Raw genomic sequence first — 17,019 nt, 5'->3', positions numbered from 1 at the left:
TCACTTAGGGAGAGAAGTTCCTCTTGTAAATGTTATGGAGACTTCTCCACAAGAAAACAGTTGTCTCATGGCTTTTCAGTTCCACGAATAGCAGCTGCCAGGAAAAATCTGGAAACATGAAGTCCCTCCCATTTTTTCACAGCCTTTCCCACAGCTGTGTTTATGGGCATTGTCAACTTATGAGGTATTAGTTTCAAGATGAGTTGTATAAGAGCAAAGGTTCTCTTAATCTATTTCTGAAATCACCTTCATCTCTGGGAACAGAGGTCTTCTTCTTCTCTCCCTGGGGGCATAGGTTCTCATCACTCTGCTGTCTTTCATTGTTCAAACTTCTCATGGGATCACAGCTACTGCAACATTTGCTTACATTAGCATGGAGGCCTTTGCTGAACAAGTCATCTCCCAGTTATTTTCAAAGAGTTATCAGGAAAAAGAGAGTCTGATGTATCAATTACATCCTGCTCCATAGCGTTACCAGAGGATTTCAGCCCCAAGATCAAGGCATCTCCTCATCCCTCCCACCTGGGACTCAACTTCCTCTTCACTGACCTCGGTGTCTTCATGTTGCTCCTGTGTGTGCCTGCACTTTGTCCTTTTCTCTCACTTGAGGGAGGATGGAAGCACTGGAAGAGTCAATATCTCAGCCGGGGCCTGCAGATGGTTCCGTGACCCCGGCCGGGCTCGGTACTTGCGGCCGGAGCTGTTTTACCGTGGAGGTTTCTGCAGCGGCTGCGCTGGGGCTGTGTCAGTCTGGGCCGTGCTGGGGCAGGGCCAGGATCTCAGCAGCCAGGCCAGAGCACAGCAGCAGCACGGCCGGGGCCCATGGCTTCTCCTCCCCCTGCCCGCTGGTTGCGGGCGAACCCCAAGGGCGGCAGAACCTTGGCTGAGCCGGCCCGGCCCGGGGCTGCTCCTGGGGCCCGGCGGATCCTGGCTGGGCCCGGGCTGGCGGCGGGGCAGGGCTCGGTAGCAGCCAGATGTCAGCAACCGCAGCCACGGCCCGGCCCGGCCTCGGCCCCGCGGCCTCCCCTGCCCTGCCCGGCAGCCGATGGGGCCTGGCGGCTCCCTGGGAAGGGGCCCGGCCCCACGGCAGGAGCCGCCCGGCCTGGCCTGGCTGAGACGGGGGCTGGGCTGGCCTGGTCACCTCTTTGCTGGCCAGAAGGGAAACAGACCCAGCCAGGCTTCTCCATCTTTAACTTGTGTCTTCACAGCGGCGTGTGCAGTTTCCTTAGTGGTTTAACAGATTGTCAGCTCTCAAAGCTAATTACTGATTGTTTTTTTTTTTGTCAGACACCAAGGAAACTGCTAGCAGCTTCTCTCAGGACATCACTTCCATGATGCAAAACCACCACAACAGCACAGAGCACAGAGCTCCTTTGTCCATCTGTAGTGGTCATGTGCCCAAGGCCTCAAAACCCCACCTTGGGAGAGCTCTGGGTGCTCTCCAAGGTGTTTTCAAATGAAAACATTCAGCTCATAGTCTAAGAAAAACACCAGAGGACAGGGCCAGCCTGACCTGTCTGTCCTGGCTACTTTTGTCTGGGAGTGATCCTTGGATATACGGAATTTTGGAAGCCTACTTCTAATTTTTGCCATGGACCCTGGACATGAAGGCCAGGTTCTTTTCCACAGGAAGGAAGGAACAGAGCCCCACAGTTTCCCCAGGTGGATGAGAGGTTACTGCCAGAGGTCAGCTAGAGCTGACAGTTTTTTTGCTGGGAGATACCTTTGCATAGAGGAAATTTTTTAGGGAGGATACCAATTTTGGCAATGGGCAGCTGAAAAGAGGGACAGTCCTTTTCCATGGCAAGGAAAGCACGGAGCCCCAGTGCTCCAGGAGCTGATGAGAGGCAGCCCTTGGCATTCCAACATCAGCCAGACCTGTCAGGTGGCCCCTGAGAGGCCAAGCCAGCCAGACCTGTTCCATGTTCCCTCGGTTCCATGGGGCCCCACAGTGTCCCAATGGTCCCTTGCTTCCATGAGGCCCTGAGGTGTCACAATGCCCCCTTGGTGACACGAGGCCCTGAAGGGTCAGAATGGTCTCCATGGTTCCATCAGGCCCCACAGAGTCATAATGGTCTCTGGGTCCATGAAGCCCCGCTGTGTCACCATGGCCCCTTGGTTCCATGGGCTCCAGTGGTGCCACAATGATCCCCTTGGTTCCATGAGGTCCCCACTGTGTCACAGCGATCTCCATGGGAAGGAAAGAACCGAGCCCCAGTGTGGCAGGGGCAGCCACCAGAGGCCAAGGCCAGCCAGAATGGATGGTACTGGCAGATTTTGGCTGGGAACAACCTTTGGATATAGGGAATTTTAGAAGTGGAATCCCAGTTTCAGACATGGACACCCGGAGGAGAAGCATAATTCTTTCCATGCAAAGAAAAGCAGAGAACACCGGTGTTTCAGGGGCAGATGAAAGGTGGCCACCAGAGGCCTAGGCCAGCCAGACCTCTCTGTCCTGGTAGCTTTTTTCTGAAAGTAACCCTTGGATATAGGGAATTTTGGAGGTGGAACCCAAATTTCAGCCATTTCTGCATAGATAAGAAGGACGGTTCTTTTCCATAGGAATAAAAGCACAGAGCTCAAGTGTTTCAAAGGTAGAAGAGGAGAGACGTGGCTCCTGGGCGGCCAAGCCAGCAAGACCTGCTTTTCCTCACCGATTTTGTCATGGAATGATTCCTTGGATATACAGAATTATACAGAATTTGGAAGGAGGAATCTCAATTTGGACCATGAACACCTTGAGAAGAAGGGTGGTTCTTTTTCATTGGAAGGAAAGCACCGAGCCCCAGTGTTTTGGGTGAGAGGCATCTGCAGGAGGCCAAGGGCAGCCACACCTTTTTGTCCTGGGAGCTTTTACTGGGGAGCAATCCTTGGATGTACAGAGTTTTGGAAGTGGAATCCCAATTTTGGCCATGGCCCGTGGAGGAGAAGGACAGTTCTCTCCCATAGGAAGGAAAGCCCAGAGCCCCAGTGCTTCAGGGCAGGTGAGAAGCAGCCATCGACATGCCAAGGTCAGCTGGACCTCTCAGGTGGTCCCCAGGAAGCCCAGCCAGCCAGACCTGTTCCATATTCCCTTGGTTTCGTGTGTCCCCACAGTGTCACAATGGTCTCCTTGGTTCCATGAGGCCCTGGAGTGTCACAATGTTCCCCTTGCTTCTGCAGTGTCACAATGGCCCTGTGCTTCCATGAGGCCTTGCAATGTCACAATGGCTTCATGGTTCCACAAAGCCCTGATGTGTCACAATGGCTCCTGGGCTCCATGCGCCCTCACTGTGTCACAACGGCTCCTCTGTGACACTGCAGGCTCCACAAGGTCACCATGGACCCTTGGTTCCTTGGGGCCCCCGTGTTCACAATGGTCTCCTTGATTCCATGGGGCAGCACAGTGTCACAATGGCCCCTTGGTTCCATGAGGTTCCATTGTGCCACCATGGTGTCCTTGGGGCCTGCATTGTCACAACTGACCCATGGCTCCATGAGATTCCATAGCATCACCACGGTGTCCTTGGACCCACATTGTCACAACTGACCTATGGCTCCATGAGGTTCCCCAGTGTCACCATGGTGTCCTTGGACTTGCGTTGTTACAACTGACCCATGGCTCCATGAGGTTCTGTAGTGTCACCATGTGGTCACTGTCAGAGGCTGGATGAGATCAATGTCCCGAGACGCCTTGGGAGGCTCGGAATGCCCGTGTGGGGCCAGGAGCGGGTCAGGCCTTGGTTTGTGGTGGGACAGAGCCCCGCCCCCAGCCCTGGCCTGGCACAGCTGTCAATCACATGGAAGGGGCGGTGTTAACCCAGCTCTGATTGGCCCAGCTGTCAGTCAATCACACAGCAGGCAGGGCTACCCCAGCTCTGATTGGCCCAGCTGTCAGTCAATCACACACCAGCAGCTGGTGCCTAACCTGACTCTGATTGGACAAGCAACTGGCAGTCCCACCCCAGGGGCGGGCCCATGAAGGCCCAGGGGTTTAAAAGCCGGAGCACGAGGCCAGCCCATGGTCTGGATCCTGCCTTCTCCTGGGGTTCCTCTGTTAATGGTGCTGGAAAGTGAGCAGGTGGTGTCTGTGTGTGTGTCTTTCTATAGATCTTCTGTCTGTCTGTTGTTCTCTATTTCTTCTTCTTCTACTCCTACTTACCTGGAACATATTTGGATAACTTAACATCTTGAGGCTTAAAGGCTTTTAGGTTTAATGGGCTAAGTTAATGAAATTAATGCTGTGATAAGAGTTTTATGTAGAACAGGATGTTGTATTAAACCCTTTGTCAGAGTTCCTAGATTGTCTATATTTTGCCAGTAAAATTTTGTGTCATTTTGCTCTCTCAGCTCTGTTGGGTAGAGCATGGTGCTGGTATCACTGAGGCTGTGTTCAGTCCCTGTGTGGGCCATTCACTTCAGAGCTGGACTTGATGTTCTTGTGGGTCCCTTCCTACCAAGAATATTCTTTCATCTGGCCATGCTGAGAATATCTGGTTGGTGTTTCTCCTGTGTACCAAACTCGAATAAAGGAACCTTTGGTGACCCCCAGCATTTCAGTGTTCTGGGGTGTTACAGCCCTGCAGGCTCACAATGGCCTCTTGTTTCCATGAGGCCCCACAGTGTCACACTGGCCCCTTGGTTCCATGAGGATCTGGAGTGTCACACAGGTTTGTGACATTTGTCCTTGCTGCCCCTCGCATCCCCCTGCCCCACAAACAGCCCCGAGCCAGCCGTGAGGGACAGGCCCTGCTGTGCCAGGCTGGGCTCAGGGCTTGGCCTTTCTGCTTCCCGCAGCCAAGCCAGGCCTTGCTCAGCATCGCAGTTCCCTGCTCAGAGCCTTGGGCTCCCTGCAACCCTGGCCTCACGGATCTGCTCTCTGCACTCCCTGGGGAGCCTCTGGCACTCCCTGCCCTCGCTGGGGCCCAGGGATGCTCCCAGGGACTTGGAGTTTTGCTTCTGCCTCCTTGAGCAGCTTCTTCATCCTTCTCCCAGTGCCTGAGGGTCCTGGACCCAGCCCCAAATCCACCGTGGGGCTGATGAAAATACAGAAAGCCCTCAGGAGCTCTTTGTCTTCCGTCCATGGTCTTCAAGGCTCCAGGGCTTGTGCAGTGACTGGAGTCGGTTTGGAGTTCTGTGCAGGAGTGTGAAATACAAAGCTGTGTTTTGTGTCGGGTAAATAAAGGCAGCCTGTGCAGTTGTGGTTATGAAATGTATGGAACACGGCCATGGGACAGTTATACAGATGAGTTCTAATACACAACCCAGGAAAGCATGGAAGAAGGCTTTTGAACCAATCTTTTATCTGCAAATAACAATTATAAGTCTTAAACTGTTTTGTAATAAGAGTATTTGAATTCTAACTTTAGAATGTTGCTTTTGAAAAGAACTTTTTACTTGTAATTAAGTCTTAAGCTGTTTTGCAATAAGAACCTTTGAATTCTAACTTTGGAATGTTGCTTAGCATTAAGGATTTTAAACTGCAGCTTTGGAATATATAAAGGATTTAACAGAAAGGGAAGTGACCCTATCCCACGCTCCTGGAAAAGGAAGATGGACATCAAGGTTGCTGATTAATGATTTTGAAAGGGGAAGCTGGACATCACTACCACAGATTAATGATCCTAGAAAATAGAAGCTGGACCCCACCTCAGGAAGATGGACCCCACCATGTGGGACACACATCCCAGGATATTGAAACCTGGAATAGATCACAACAGAGAATAGAAATTGGAAAGGAACCAGACATCACCATCACAGATTTACGATCCTAAAGTACAGAATTGTGACGTCAAAAGGTAGAAATAGAAACTGCTGAAAGCTCACGTCAAAATGGGAAATAGAAGCTGCCGGGGAAAGCTGATGAATATGCATGAATATGATCAATAAACACCAGCAAGCCCAACAACCGGTGTACAGGTGGAGGGGAAAACCCCCACCACTGCACCCAGCGCTGTCTCTGCTCATGCGTTTCCATATTAATTAATAAATTTAATTGCTGCTTGATTTATTGGCTGAGTCAAGCTTCTCATTTCTAACAGAATGGAGAAGAATGAGCCCCTTTTGGGCTGACCCTGTTTGGACAACCTGCTCCTCACCTCCAGCGTCACCGTGTCTGACACCGCCCACCTGGGACTGACACGCCAAAATACCCAAACATGCTCATGTGATTTATTCTCTTATTTCTATTCTGTAACACATTATTTTATGTTAACAACTGTGAAAAACACCAATCACTTGGTTTTTAAAATTTAAAAAGTTTAATAATAATAAAATGGTTATAAAAATAGTAATACAATTAGAGCAATAAAAATTTAGAGTTAGGGCGATTACAAGACAATAAAAAGCAAAGACTTACGGACATCCGGATGCTCTCGGGCACTTAAGCCCGATAAGCACGTTTTGTGAACAAAGGAATAACCTTAAAAACCATACACTGTTGCATATTCATACATACTTCATGGTTATGCATACATTCTATTTAAAACAAGCAACTCTGGTATTTTTCAACTGCTTCCTTTAATCCCCAGGGCATCTTTGAGTCTGAGCAAGGCCTGAAGAAATCAGCTTCTTCTGATGAGAAAACCATAAATTGCTCTTCTCTGGCAGATTTAGGTGTTCTGTGACTGTTAGCTCGAAGCCAGTGTCTCATTCCTTTAAAAAACCCCCACATACAGAGTTTATATTTTAAGTACTAAAGCTTAATTTTAACTACAAAACTACATTTACTGTACTATTAAAATGTTAATACAGCACAACTAACCAATGTAACACAATACATATAGCAACTATCTGCGTAGAGCCATATAATATCCATTTTTCACATATTTAATTATTTCTAGATGTATTACATTTAGTTCTAATAATAGCATTGGCTTTTCTTACTTAGTTTTAATATTTACATTAAAAATCTACACATTTTTAGTTTAGAAGAAAACTAATGTTCATTGAATCTAAGTAACACAATTCCCTTCATTAATGAATTAGGATGTATTGGCTATTCATTTCTTCCTGTTTATGGCAATTAGCAATATTTCCAGTCATTTTGTCATCTTTTTTATCATCTTTTTCTCACACAGGGTTGAGGAGGGGCCACTTTGGGATCCTTGGAGACATTTCTGGGGCACATTTGGGGCAGTTCTGTGCCTGGGGAGGGAATTCAGAGAGAACTTGAGGGTCTGGAGGACACTTGGGGGAGCCGGGTGGGCACTTGGAGGGGCACTTAGGGGTTCTGAGGGACAGCTCGGGGTCCGGGGGAGCCCTTGGGGGTCCAGGGGGGCCCTTGGAGGTCAGGGAGGGGAATTTGGGGCCCCGCGGGGCCCGGGCGGGCACTTGGGGGGCTCCAGCGGGGCTCTCCGGGGCGCGGGGGGTGATGGGAGTTGTAGGCGCGGGTAGAATACGGTTGAACGGGGCCGCGGAGCATCACGGGAGTTCTAGGCGCAGCTGCGATGGGGCGCGGGGCATGACGGGAGATGAAGTCACGGCTGCAATCGTGCGGGACGTGCGCCGCGGAGCATGATGGGAGCTGTAGTCCCGGCAGTGGCTCGGACGCGGCGTTTGGGGGTCCGGGAAGGCCCTTGGGGGACACTTTTGCGTCCGAGCCGCGACTTGAGGCCCTCGGGGCGAACGTAAACAGTTCGGGAGAACTTGGGGGGAGCTTGGGGAGCTCTTCCCGGGCTCCTTAGGGCGCGGGGTACGGCAGGCGGTTTAGGGACGTGACTGTGTTCTGAGGGGCTCTGGGGCCGCGGGGGATGAGAGGAGATGAATTCCCAGCAGTGGCTGTGCCGGGCATCCGTGGGGTCAGGAGCACTCCGGGGATCCGGGGGCGCCTTTGCGGGGTCCCGAATGGGCGCTGAGGGGCACTTGGGGATCCTGGAGGGTCTGGGGGACACTTACGGGACAGATGGGGGCGGGTACCGAGGGGGTTCTGTGGAGCGCGGGGCATGACGGGCGTTGTAGTCCCGGCTCCAATGGGGCTGAATCGGGCCGCGGGGCATGACGGGAGTTGTAGGCAATAGCGGAAGTATGGCGCCGACTCCAGGCACCGCCCCCAAGGCCACAATCCCTGTCGCTGATTGGCTGCGGGCGGTGATGGGCGGGAGCCCCGGCAAATGGGAGGCGGCGGAGGCGGGAACAGCCCATCCAACCCCTCCAGTCCAGCCCAGTGCATCCCCAGTACAGCCCAGTGCAACCCCAGTGCTCCTCCAGTCCCTCCCAGTACAGCCCAGTGCAACTCCAGTACAGCCCAGTACAGCCCCAGTGTTCCTACAGTCCCTCCCAGTACAGCCCAGTACAACCCCAGTACAGCCCAGTACAGCCCCAGTGCTCCTCCAGTCCCTCCCAGTACAGCCCTGTCCCTCCCAGTACACCTGAGTTCATTCGCAGTCCCTCCCAGTTTCCCCCAGTGTCATCCATAGTCCGCTCCAGTATCCCCCAGTCTTCCCCACAGCGTTCCCAGTGTCCCCTGTTTGTCCCATTATCCCCCAGTGTCATTCCCAGTATGTCGCAGTATGTTTCAGTGTGTACCCCCACAGTCCATCCCAGTCCACCCAGATTCCCCTCAGCATTCCTCATGTTCCCAGGCTGTCCCAGTCCTTCCCAGGGTCACTCCCAGTATGTCCCAGTTTCTCCCACAGCGTTCCCAGTGTCCTCCAGTATGTCCCAGTCCTCCCCAGTGTTTCCAAGGACAGTTTAATGTCTCAGGGTTGCCGTGGCAGCCAAACCCAGCAGTGGGGTCAGTGCAGTGTCCATGGCCACAGCCCCTTGCAGTGGCCCAGTGCAGCTTGGGCTGATGATCCACCCTCACAGCTGGCCCAGGGCAGGTCTGCAGTGGTTTTGGTGGCACCTTGGGCTGGCACACAGCTGAGGAGTGTGTCTGTTTTCATGGGGAAACTCGGGAGTTTTAGATTGCTTCAAAAATAGACAAAGGGAAAGCCCCTCTTAGGCTGGGTGCAGCCAGCTCTGCAAGCACAGCAGGTCCCAGGTGAGCGAGGACAGACAGGATGGGCTTGGGCAATGTGGAGCAAGGCTGTCCACACTGGGCCAGAGCTCAAGGCACAGCTGCTCTGAGCAGGCCAGAGCTCCTGAGGGGAGAGCCTGGGTCAGTATCAATAACAGAATGCTGCAGTCGCCTCTGCTCTAAAGAGAACTGTAATAAAATACACCCTTTGAAAGAGGACAGTGTATTTCTTACAAGCTCTTTGAAATCTTTCCCCATAACTGCACTAGGAAAACTTTAATGGCCCTCTCAGGGCTTTGGTGTTGTTTACACCAGACTCAGTCCCTGAAGAGTGTCTTCAAAAAACTTCTAAAGAACTCAAATTTAAACTCCAAAGTTTCTTGAAGTTTTAATGGGTCCCACTGAGGGACACGACTGAGAAAGTGTCCCCAGGTTCCAGTTAGAGCAGAACCCTGGAGGCACTGATGACAGGTGGGGACAAACAAGGTAAAGGTGTCTCTGGCGCTGAGCAAACCTGGATGTGTCTCAGGAATGCAAAGGGCCAAGGCTGAGCCCCAGCCCCAGGCAAGGCAGATCCTGTCCCTCCCTCCTTGCTCAGGGCTCTTCCCGGGATGGGCACTGCCATGTGGGGATGTGCCATGCCAAGGGCAGGACCATGGGGCGGCCCCTGCCAGGCTGCTGAGCGGGGACAAGGAGGCCATGAGGCCCCAGGGCTGCAAGGGTCACTTGTCCCCTCGTGGCCTCAGGCCCAGGGCCAGCAGCCATGGCCAAAGGGCTGCACAGGTTGGCTCTGTCAGGGCCTTGCAGCTGCTGCACATCCCTGTGCCCTCTGCAGCCCAGGCTGTCCTGCGGTGTCCCTGCCCTGGCCTCTGTCCCTGCAGGCTGTCGTCATCCCCCGGCTGCCCCACCTCGCTGGCCCCTTCCTTTGCTGACAGCTCTGCCTCCTGCCTGCCCCTGCCTGGCCACACAAAGCCTTGGCCTTGAGACCAAAAGGGTTCATTCCATTTTTACCGTGCCTGTGAACTTCCAGCACAGGAACAAGGCATGCAGGGGCTGCTTTCCCAGCAAGGATGGCTGGAAGACAAGAAGAAGACATCTGGCTCAAGGGTGCAGTGACAGAGAAAACAAGGACTGAACCTGGGAACTTGGGGTGGGTTTTATGGAAATGGGTAAATTGTGATTGGCATTTAGCGACTGTGTATGAACAACACACTGGTAGAATTACATGTCCACGTCAGGTTAGGAGTTATCCCATGTTAGACCTCAGGCCTGAATAAACGATACCCTCTGAAATAGCAAATGAGTGTTAAGGAGCCTCATTCTGATATTTCAGAGATTTGGTGGCAGCGGGGCCTCACAGAACCAAGGAGTCAGCTGTGACACTGAGCAATCTCATGGAACAAAGGGGCCATGGTGACACAGCGGAACCCCATGGAACCAAAATCCATTGTGGCACCTTGGGGCCACACTGAACCAATGGTCCATTGTGATACTGTGGATCCAAGGAGACCATTGTGACACTGAGGAACCTCTTGGAACCAAGGGAACATTCTGACACAGCAAGGCCTCGTGGAGCCATGGGTCCATGGTGACACTGTGAATCCAAGGAGACCATTGTGACTGAGGAACCTCATGGAACCAAGAGTCCGTATTTCAACTGTGGGGTCCTGTGGAACCAAGGGGAGCACAGTGACATTGCGGGGCCTCATGGAACAATGGAGACTCTTCTGACACTTTGGACCCACTGGAACCAAGGGACCATTAGAGCATGGCAGGGCCTCGTGGAATCAAGGGGACTACAGTGAACACTGTGGGTGTCCATGGGATGAAGGGGCCATTCTGACACCGTGGAACCAAGGATGCCATTGTGACACTATGGGGCATCATGGAACCACAGGTCCACTGTGACACAGCAGGGCCTCATGGAACCTTGGAGGCCATTTTGACACTTTGAGGCCTTGTGACACCAAGGAGGCATTGTGGCACTCCAGAGCCCTGTGCAGCCAAGGGGACCATAGTGACTCTGTGGGGCTCAGTGAAACCAATGCTCTGTTGTGACACTGCAAGGCCCTATGGCATCATGGAGACCATTGTGACACTACAGGCCCCATGGATCCAAGAGCCATTGTGACACTACAGGCCCCATGGATCCAAGGAGCCATTGTGACACTAAAAGGCCTCACTGAACCAAGGGGCCATTGTGACACTATGGAGTCTTGTCAGGCCAAGGGGCACTTGTCACACTGTGTGGCACCATGGAACCAAGGGGTCCTGACACTTCAGGGCCCCATGGAACTAAGGATCCATGGAACAGTGCAGGACTCCATGGAACCAAAGGTACACTGTGACATTGCGGGGCCTCATGGAACCCTGGAGGCCATGGTGACACTTTGAGGCCTCGTTGAATCAAGGGGCTCTGCAGGGCCTCGTGGAACCAAGGAGACCCTTCTGACACTGGGAGTCCCCGTGGAACCAAGGGTCCATTGTGATCCTGTGGCACCAAGGAGACTCCTGTGACACTGCAAGGCCTCATGGAAGCAAGGGTTTGGCCTCCCAGGGGCTACCTGACAGGTCCAGCTGATCTTGGAATGTTGAGGGCTGCCTCTCATCAGTCCCTGGAGAACTGGAGCTCTGTGCTTTCCTTCCTATGGAAAAGAACCATCCGTCTTTCCAGGTGCCCACAGCCAAAACTGATACTCCTCCTGAAAAATTCCCTATGTGCAAGGGTTCTCCCAGACAAAAGCTGGCAGGACAGACACCTCTGGTTGGCCTGGTCCTCTGGTGGTCACCTCTCATCTCAAGGAAGTCCTGAGGAGAGTATTTGAGCAGGTTTGACTGCTGGAACATCAGTGAGTCTCTCATCCTCTAAAAAACTCAGATGCTCTTCTGATCATATGTGTCTTTTCTTTCTCATTGTATCTTATGCATGAAATACTATTTTCAGCTAGGAAATAGTGTTCTTCTCACTCTGCCAGGGTTTGCTGACACAAAACAGCTCGTCTACATATGGATCCAGGTCACCTGTATAAGCAAACACAATAAAGAATCCAGCAAGAATGATTTGTCTCTGCTCCCATCTGTCACATCTCCTCTGGAGCTGGAGGTGCAGCCCCAGCACTGGGGAGGGCTCAGGGGCTCACCAGCTCAGCTCCCACACAGAAAACTTGCAGACTCTGGACTGCTCTCCTTGGCCCCTGCACGCTCAGCCAGGCTGGGATGGACACTGATGGTTTCTGTGCCGGGCTCTCTGAGCCCAGCCCAGCTCCCTGCAAGCTCTGCCAGCTGCCCTGAGCTCTGTGCAGCACCAAGGGCCTCTCCCCAGCACAGCCCAGCCGGCTCTGGCCCCACAGCTCTGCTCAGCCCAGGCTGCTCTGGCCACTGGCCCCACGGCCTCAGCCCCTGGCCAGGGCACAGCAGCAGCTGCAGCTCATCCAGGACTCAGCCCCAGCCAGGCTGCTAGGCTGGGATGAGGAGCCCCTCAGCCTTCCCTGCTCTGGGCTGGACAAGCCCAGCTCCCTCAGCCACTGCTCACAGCCCAAGGGCTCCAGCCCCACCTTGGAGGCCCTTCCCTAACCCTGCTCCAGCTGCCAGACATCTTTCCTGCCCCGGGGAACCCAACCCAGGCCACAGGGACCTGGATAATCCACGTCCTTGATGTCCTGGTCACACAGCCCTGGCCCCTTTTCCCCATGTCAGGCTCTGGGGGGGATCCTGTGGAACATCCTTTGGTGGAGGCTGTGGCTCCAGGTGGATCCCGGGGGGATAACGGGGGACAGGGACCCCGCTGGGCATGAACAGCACTGGACTTGTTGGGAGAAACTGTGAGGGGGAGCTGGGGCGGAGTGACCAACCCAGTGACTTCACACAGCCCTCCTGGGATGTCACACAGCCCCTCTGTGATGCCACAGCCTGCTCTGTGAGGTCACAGAGACAGTCCATGATGCTGTAGTTGCTGAATGACCTCACATCATTCTGTGACCTCATGTTCCAGATGATAAATTGTCTCCACCAGGTGAGCTGACACCTGGAGCTTGTTCTCCAAAACCTCAGGCCTATGGAAACCACACAGTGCCCATTGTGTCAGAAAGGGAACTGGAAGTTCACCAGCCTCAGTGTCCTGACAGCTCAGCCAGGCCCACTGGAACATTGGGGTCCACGACCACCAGGGACCACCAGAGAGACCCCCAGGACAGAAGAGAGCATGGGTAAAGGGGAGGGGAAGTATGTTAATGATTCTGGGGAAATGATTATCAGATGTGTGTTTAGTCCAGGACAATCAGTGAATATGTGTGCAAAATACAGAATATGAACAGAAACTTTCCTGCACTCAGCATGCTCGACTTTGGGGGGAGCTATCCCCCGTGCACCCGGCTGAATAAAGAATGCTGCTTCTTAATGCTGCATGGGGGTTAAGGAGTACCTGGTACCCCCTTTTTGGGAAACCCTGGACTCCCCTTTCCTGGGCTCAAGGACCCCCTGGAACTCCCTTCTACCTCTCCACGTCCCTGTCCCCCATTTCTGTGACCCTGAGACCCCCCCTGCACCCCCATTCCTGAGAACTGACACACCCTTTTACCCCTTTGCCCGGCACTCAGACCCCCTGCAGCCCCTTACCCGGCACAAACACAACCTGTTCCTGGCCCCCTGCCTCTCCCCACCCCCAGTCCCACCCTTTTCCCTGACCTGGGACCCCTGGGCCCCCATTCCTGCCTTTCCCAGCCCCCAGCCCCTCCTTTCCTCACAATCAGGAGCCCTGGCACCCCCTTTCCTGGGCACAGGATTCCCTGGACACCCCATCCCAGCTCTCCCAGTCCCTGCACCCCCTTTCCTTGGCTCTGAGACTCTGAACCTCCTTCCCAGCTCTGCCAGCCAGGACACTGGGATAGCCAGAGTCGGGATATTGGGATAGCCAGAGTTGGGATATTGGGACAGCCAGAGCTGGGACATTGGGACAGCCAGAGCTGGGACTTTGGGATAGCGAGAGCCGGGATATTGGGATAGCCAGAGCTGGGATATGGGGATAGGCAGAGCTGGGATATGGGGATAGCCAGAGCTGGGACATTGGGATAGCCAGATCTGGCTCAAAGACAGGAACCAGCCTGTGGCCGACAGTGACCTGGAGACGGGGCTGGTACAACAAGAGCAGGGGGAGTGGGGGGGAGCCAGGGGCTGGGCTGGGATCTGTGGGAATGGAGGACTCTGAGGGGCTGGGATGGGATCTCTGGGGATGGGGGGGATCTCTGGGGCTGGGATGGGAATCCAGGGAGCTCCAAGGGGCTCCCTGTGGCTTGGACACGACTCCATGGGTCTGTTCTCTCCTCGTTCCCAGGTCTGCACAGGGTGCAGGTGGTTTCCAGCTGTGACCTCCTGTCCAACGGAGTGTCCATGGATCCCACCGGTATGGCTACGAGGGCTGGGATTTCATCTGCTTCCAGCTGGGATGTGGGAGATTTGTAGTGTCCGCCGGTGCCGCCTGGATCACCCAGAGGTGCTGGGAATCCAAAGGGATCATGGTGTAGCAGATGAACCATTACCTGGGACACACCTGTGTGGAAGGGCCCCCAAAATACATCAGATGTGGTCGGGAGGCTCTGGAGCACAAAGGGGGGGTGTGGGAGGGGAAGGGCAGCGCCAGGGGAGTGCCCTGTCCCTGCCCTGAGCCCAGCACGAGCCTTTCCTTGGGTGTTGTGTGCCCTGCCTGGGGCAGGAGGGCACTGCCGGAGCGGCTTTGGTGGCCCCGGGCACCCGGCCAGGCTGCAGCCACTGCAGGGCTCCTGGGGAATGTTCCAGAGCAGAGCTGAAAGCAAACAACAGTTTCTGGAGGGGATTCTGCCCCTGGGCCTGTGCTGGGAGCCCACGGGCAACAGCCCAAAGTGCTGGAGCTCAGTGTCCCTCGGCCAGGCCGTGTTCCCTGGCTGTCCCCTGTCCCTTGGCTTTGCCCTGTCCCTGTGCTCTGTCCCTTGGCTGTGCCCTGTCCCTGTCCCCTGCCCCTCAGCTCTGTGGGGCCGGGGGTGGCAGCAGGACCTGGGGCAGCCCTGGGGGAGAACAGCCCTGAGCCCCAGCTGGGCCAGTTCCCCCAGTTCCCCCCAGGACACTCCCAGCATGGGCCCTGTGGCTCCCAGTCACCCCCAGTATGGTCCCAGTCACTTCCAGTTACACTCAGTGTGATCCCAGTATCATCCCAGTCACTCCCAGTATCATCCCAGTATGGTCCCAGCATGTTCCCAGGTGTGTTCCCATTCACCCCTATAATAGTTCCAGGCACTCCTAGTATGGTTCCAGTCCTTCCCAGTATGATCCCAGTATGAACCCAGTCACTCTCATTATGCTACCATTTGCCTCCAGTATGGTTCCAGTCACTCCAAGTCACCCAGTATGATTCCAGTCACTCCCAGTATGATTCCAGTCACTCCCAGTATGATTCATGTCACTCCCAGATACTCTCAGTATTATTCCAGTAACTTCCTTTATGATTCCTCTGTGATCCCAGTCACTCTTGGTCTCTCCCAGTAAATCCCAGTTGCCCCCAGTGTGCTTCCACTCACTCCATCCCACTGCCACCGGAGCTCTGGCATGTCTGGACTTGTCTCCATGCTCCCAGCTGCAACATCCAGCCAGGCAAAAGTGTCTCTGGGTGAAACACCGCAGTGGCTGCTATTTGGTTCAGCAGCAGGGCCAGACAAGCCAAGGCACATCCTGTCCTCGATATCGGTAACACCAATATTTTGGCAACCTGACGTGGAGGCTGGCCCGACCCTGCCGCACCGATGGGACACTCCGGAGCTCTCGGAGCCTCACAAGACCACGGAGAGGCTTTAAGGCAGCTTGGCGTCCACTGGCAGAGCTTTGAGGACATAGCTCTCCAGGAGACACTTTGGGCTTTATCCACAGAATACTTGTGGATGTCCTGCACCTCTGGGAAGCGCACCTCCTTTTTGGTGAGCCAGACCTTCCCAGAGGAAGAACAGGGCAGCTCCTCCTGCCCCGAGGAGTCCTGTTCAGGTGAAGAGAAGACCCCGCCGGACCAGGACACCGATTTGGGTGAGTATCCCCGCTCCATAGCGGGGTGGGGAGCTCAGAAACAGTCCCTGACGAGGGACTTATTTCGAGCACGGCAAGGCTGCGCAGCCCCGCGGGGTCGGGAGCGATAGCCCCGGACGGCGCGGCTCTGCCGTTTTTAAAACCCGCGTGGCAGCGGCAGCGCCGCTGGCTCAGGGGGAGCGGGGGGCTCTGCCCGCCCCCTCAGCGCAGTGCGGGGCGTTCGGATTCTCCCGCGGCACAGCGGGCGGCGGCGGCGGCTCCCGGGAGCGGCGGGAGGGCGCGGGCAGCGGGGGCAGAACCATGGCTCGGGCTTTCTCGCTGGGCGTGGGCGGCGCTGAGCCGCGGCTCCTCCGCATGGCGCGGGGGATCCCTGCTGCTGCCGGCGGCAGTTTTAAAAGCCGCACAGGCTGCTGCGCTGGGCAGGGCTAAAAGCTGCGTGTTTTCGCTTCTTAACCGCGGTTCTTGGAAATCGGTACCGAATTCGGGTTTGTTTTTTGTCGGTGTGAGGTTGTGCAGTGCCTTTTACGTCTACAATGGGGGCTAAGCTAAGCACAGCACAGAAAGGCGTGTATTATCAGATTATAGGAATGCTAGTTAGTGGAAATGTATAGTTTTCTAAGGGAAAATTAAAACAGTTTATAAGGTGGCTTTTTCTACACTTCCCACAAGTTTCTCCTGAACAAGTCCACAATACCCACTTTTGGGACACGGTGGGTCACAAATTGATAACCTTGGGAAAGTCTGGGGACACGTCTTCAGCTGAATTTGTGTTTTGGAGTTTGCAAGTTCGATCAGCTTCACTCAAGCAAAGGGAAGTGAAGGAAAAGCCAAATAACAAGGAATGTACCTCTGCTCTTCCTATTTCTCCCCACCCCAGTTCTGAACCCTCTTCCCCAAAACTCGGTATTTTAAGGAGTGCAGACTCTGCTCACGCCCAGGGAAGCCAGCTCCCTGAGCATCTTAAAATGCCCGAGTCCCTCTGTCCACAAAGTCCTGGCCAGACTGCGTTGAATTCTCCCCACCCTGTCTCCCCAGCCCAG

This window comes from Anomalospiza imberbis, unplaced genomic scaffold (genome assembly GCF_031753505.1).
Source record: "Anomalospiza imberbis isolate Cuckoo-Finch-1a 21T00152 unplaced genomic scaffold, ASM3175350v1 scaffold_106, whole genome shotgun sequence".
In the NCBI taxonomy this organism is placed as follows: Eukaryota; Metazoa; Chordata; class Aves; order Passeriformes; family Viduidae; genus Anomalospiza; species Anomalospiza imberbis.
The sequence above is the reverse complement of the archived record's forward strand: the minus strand, read 5'-3'. Positions refer to the sequence as shown.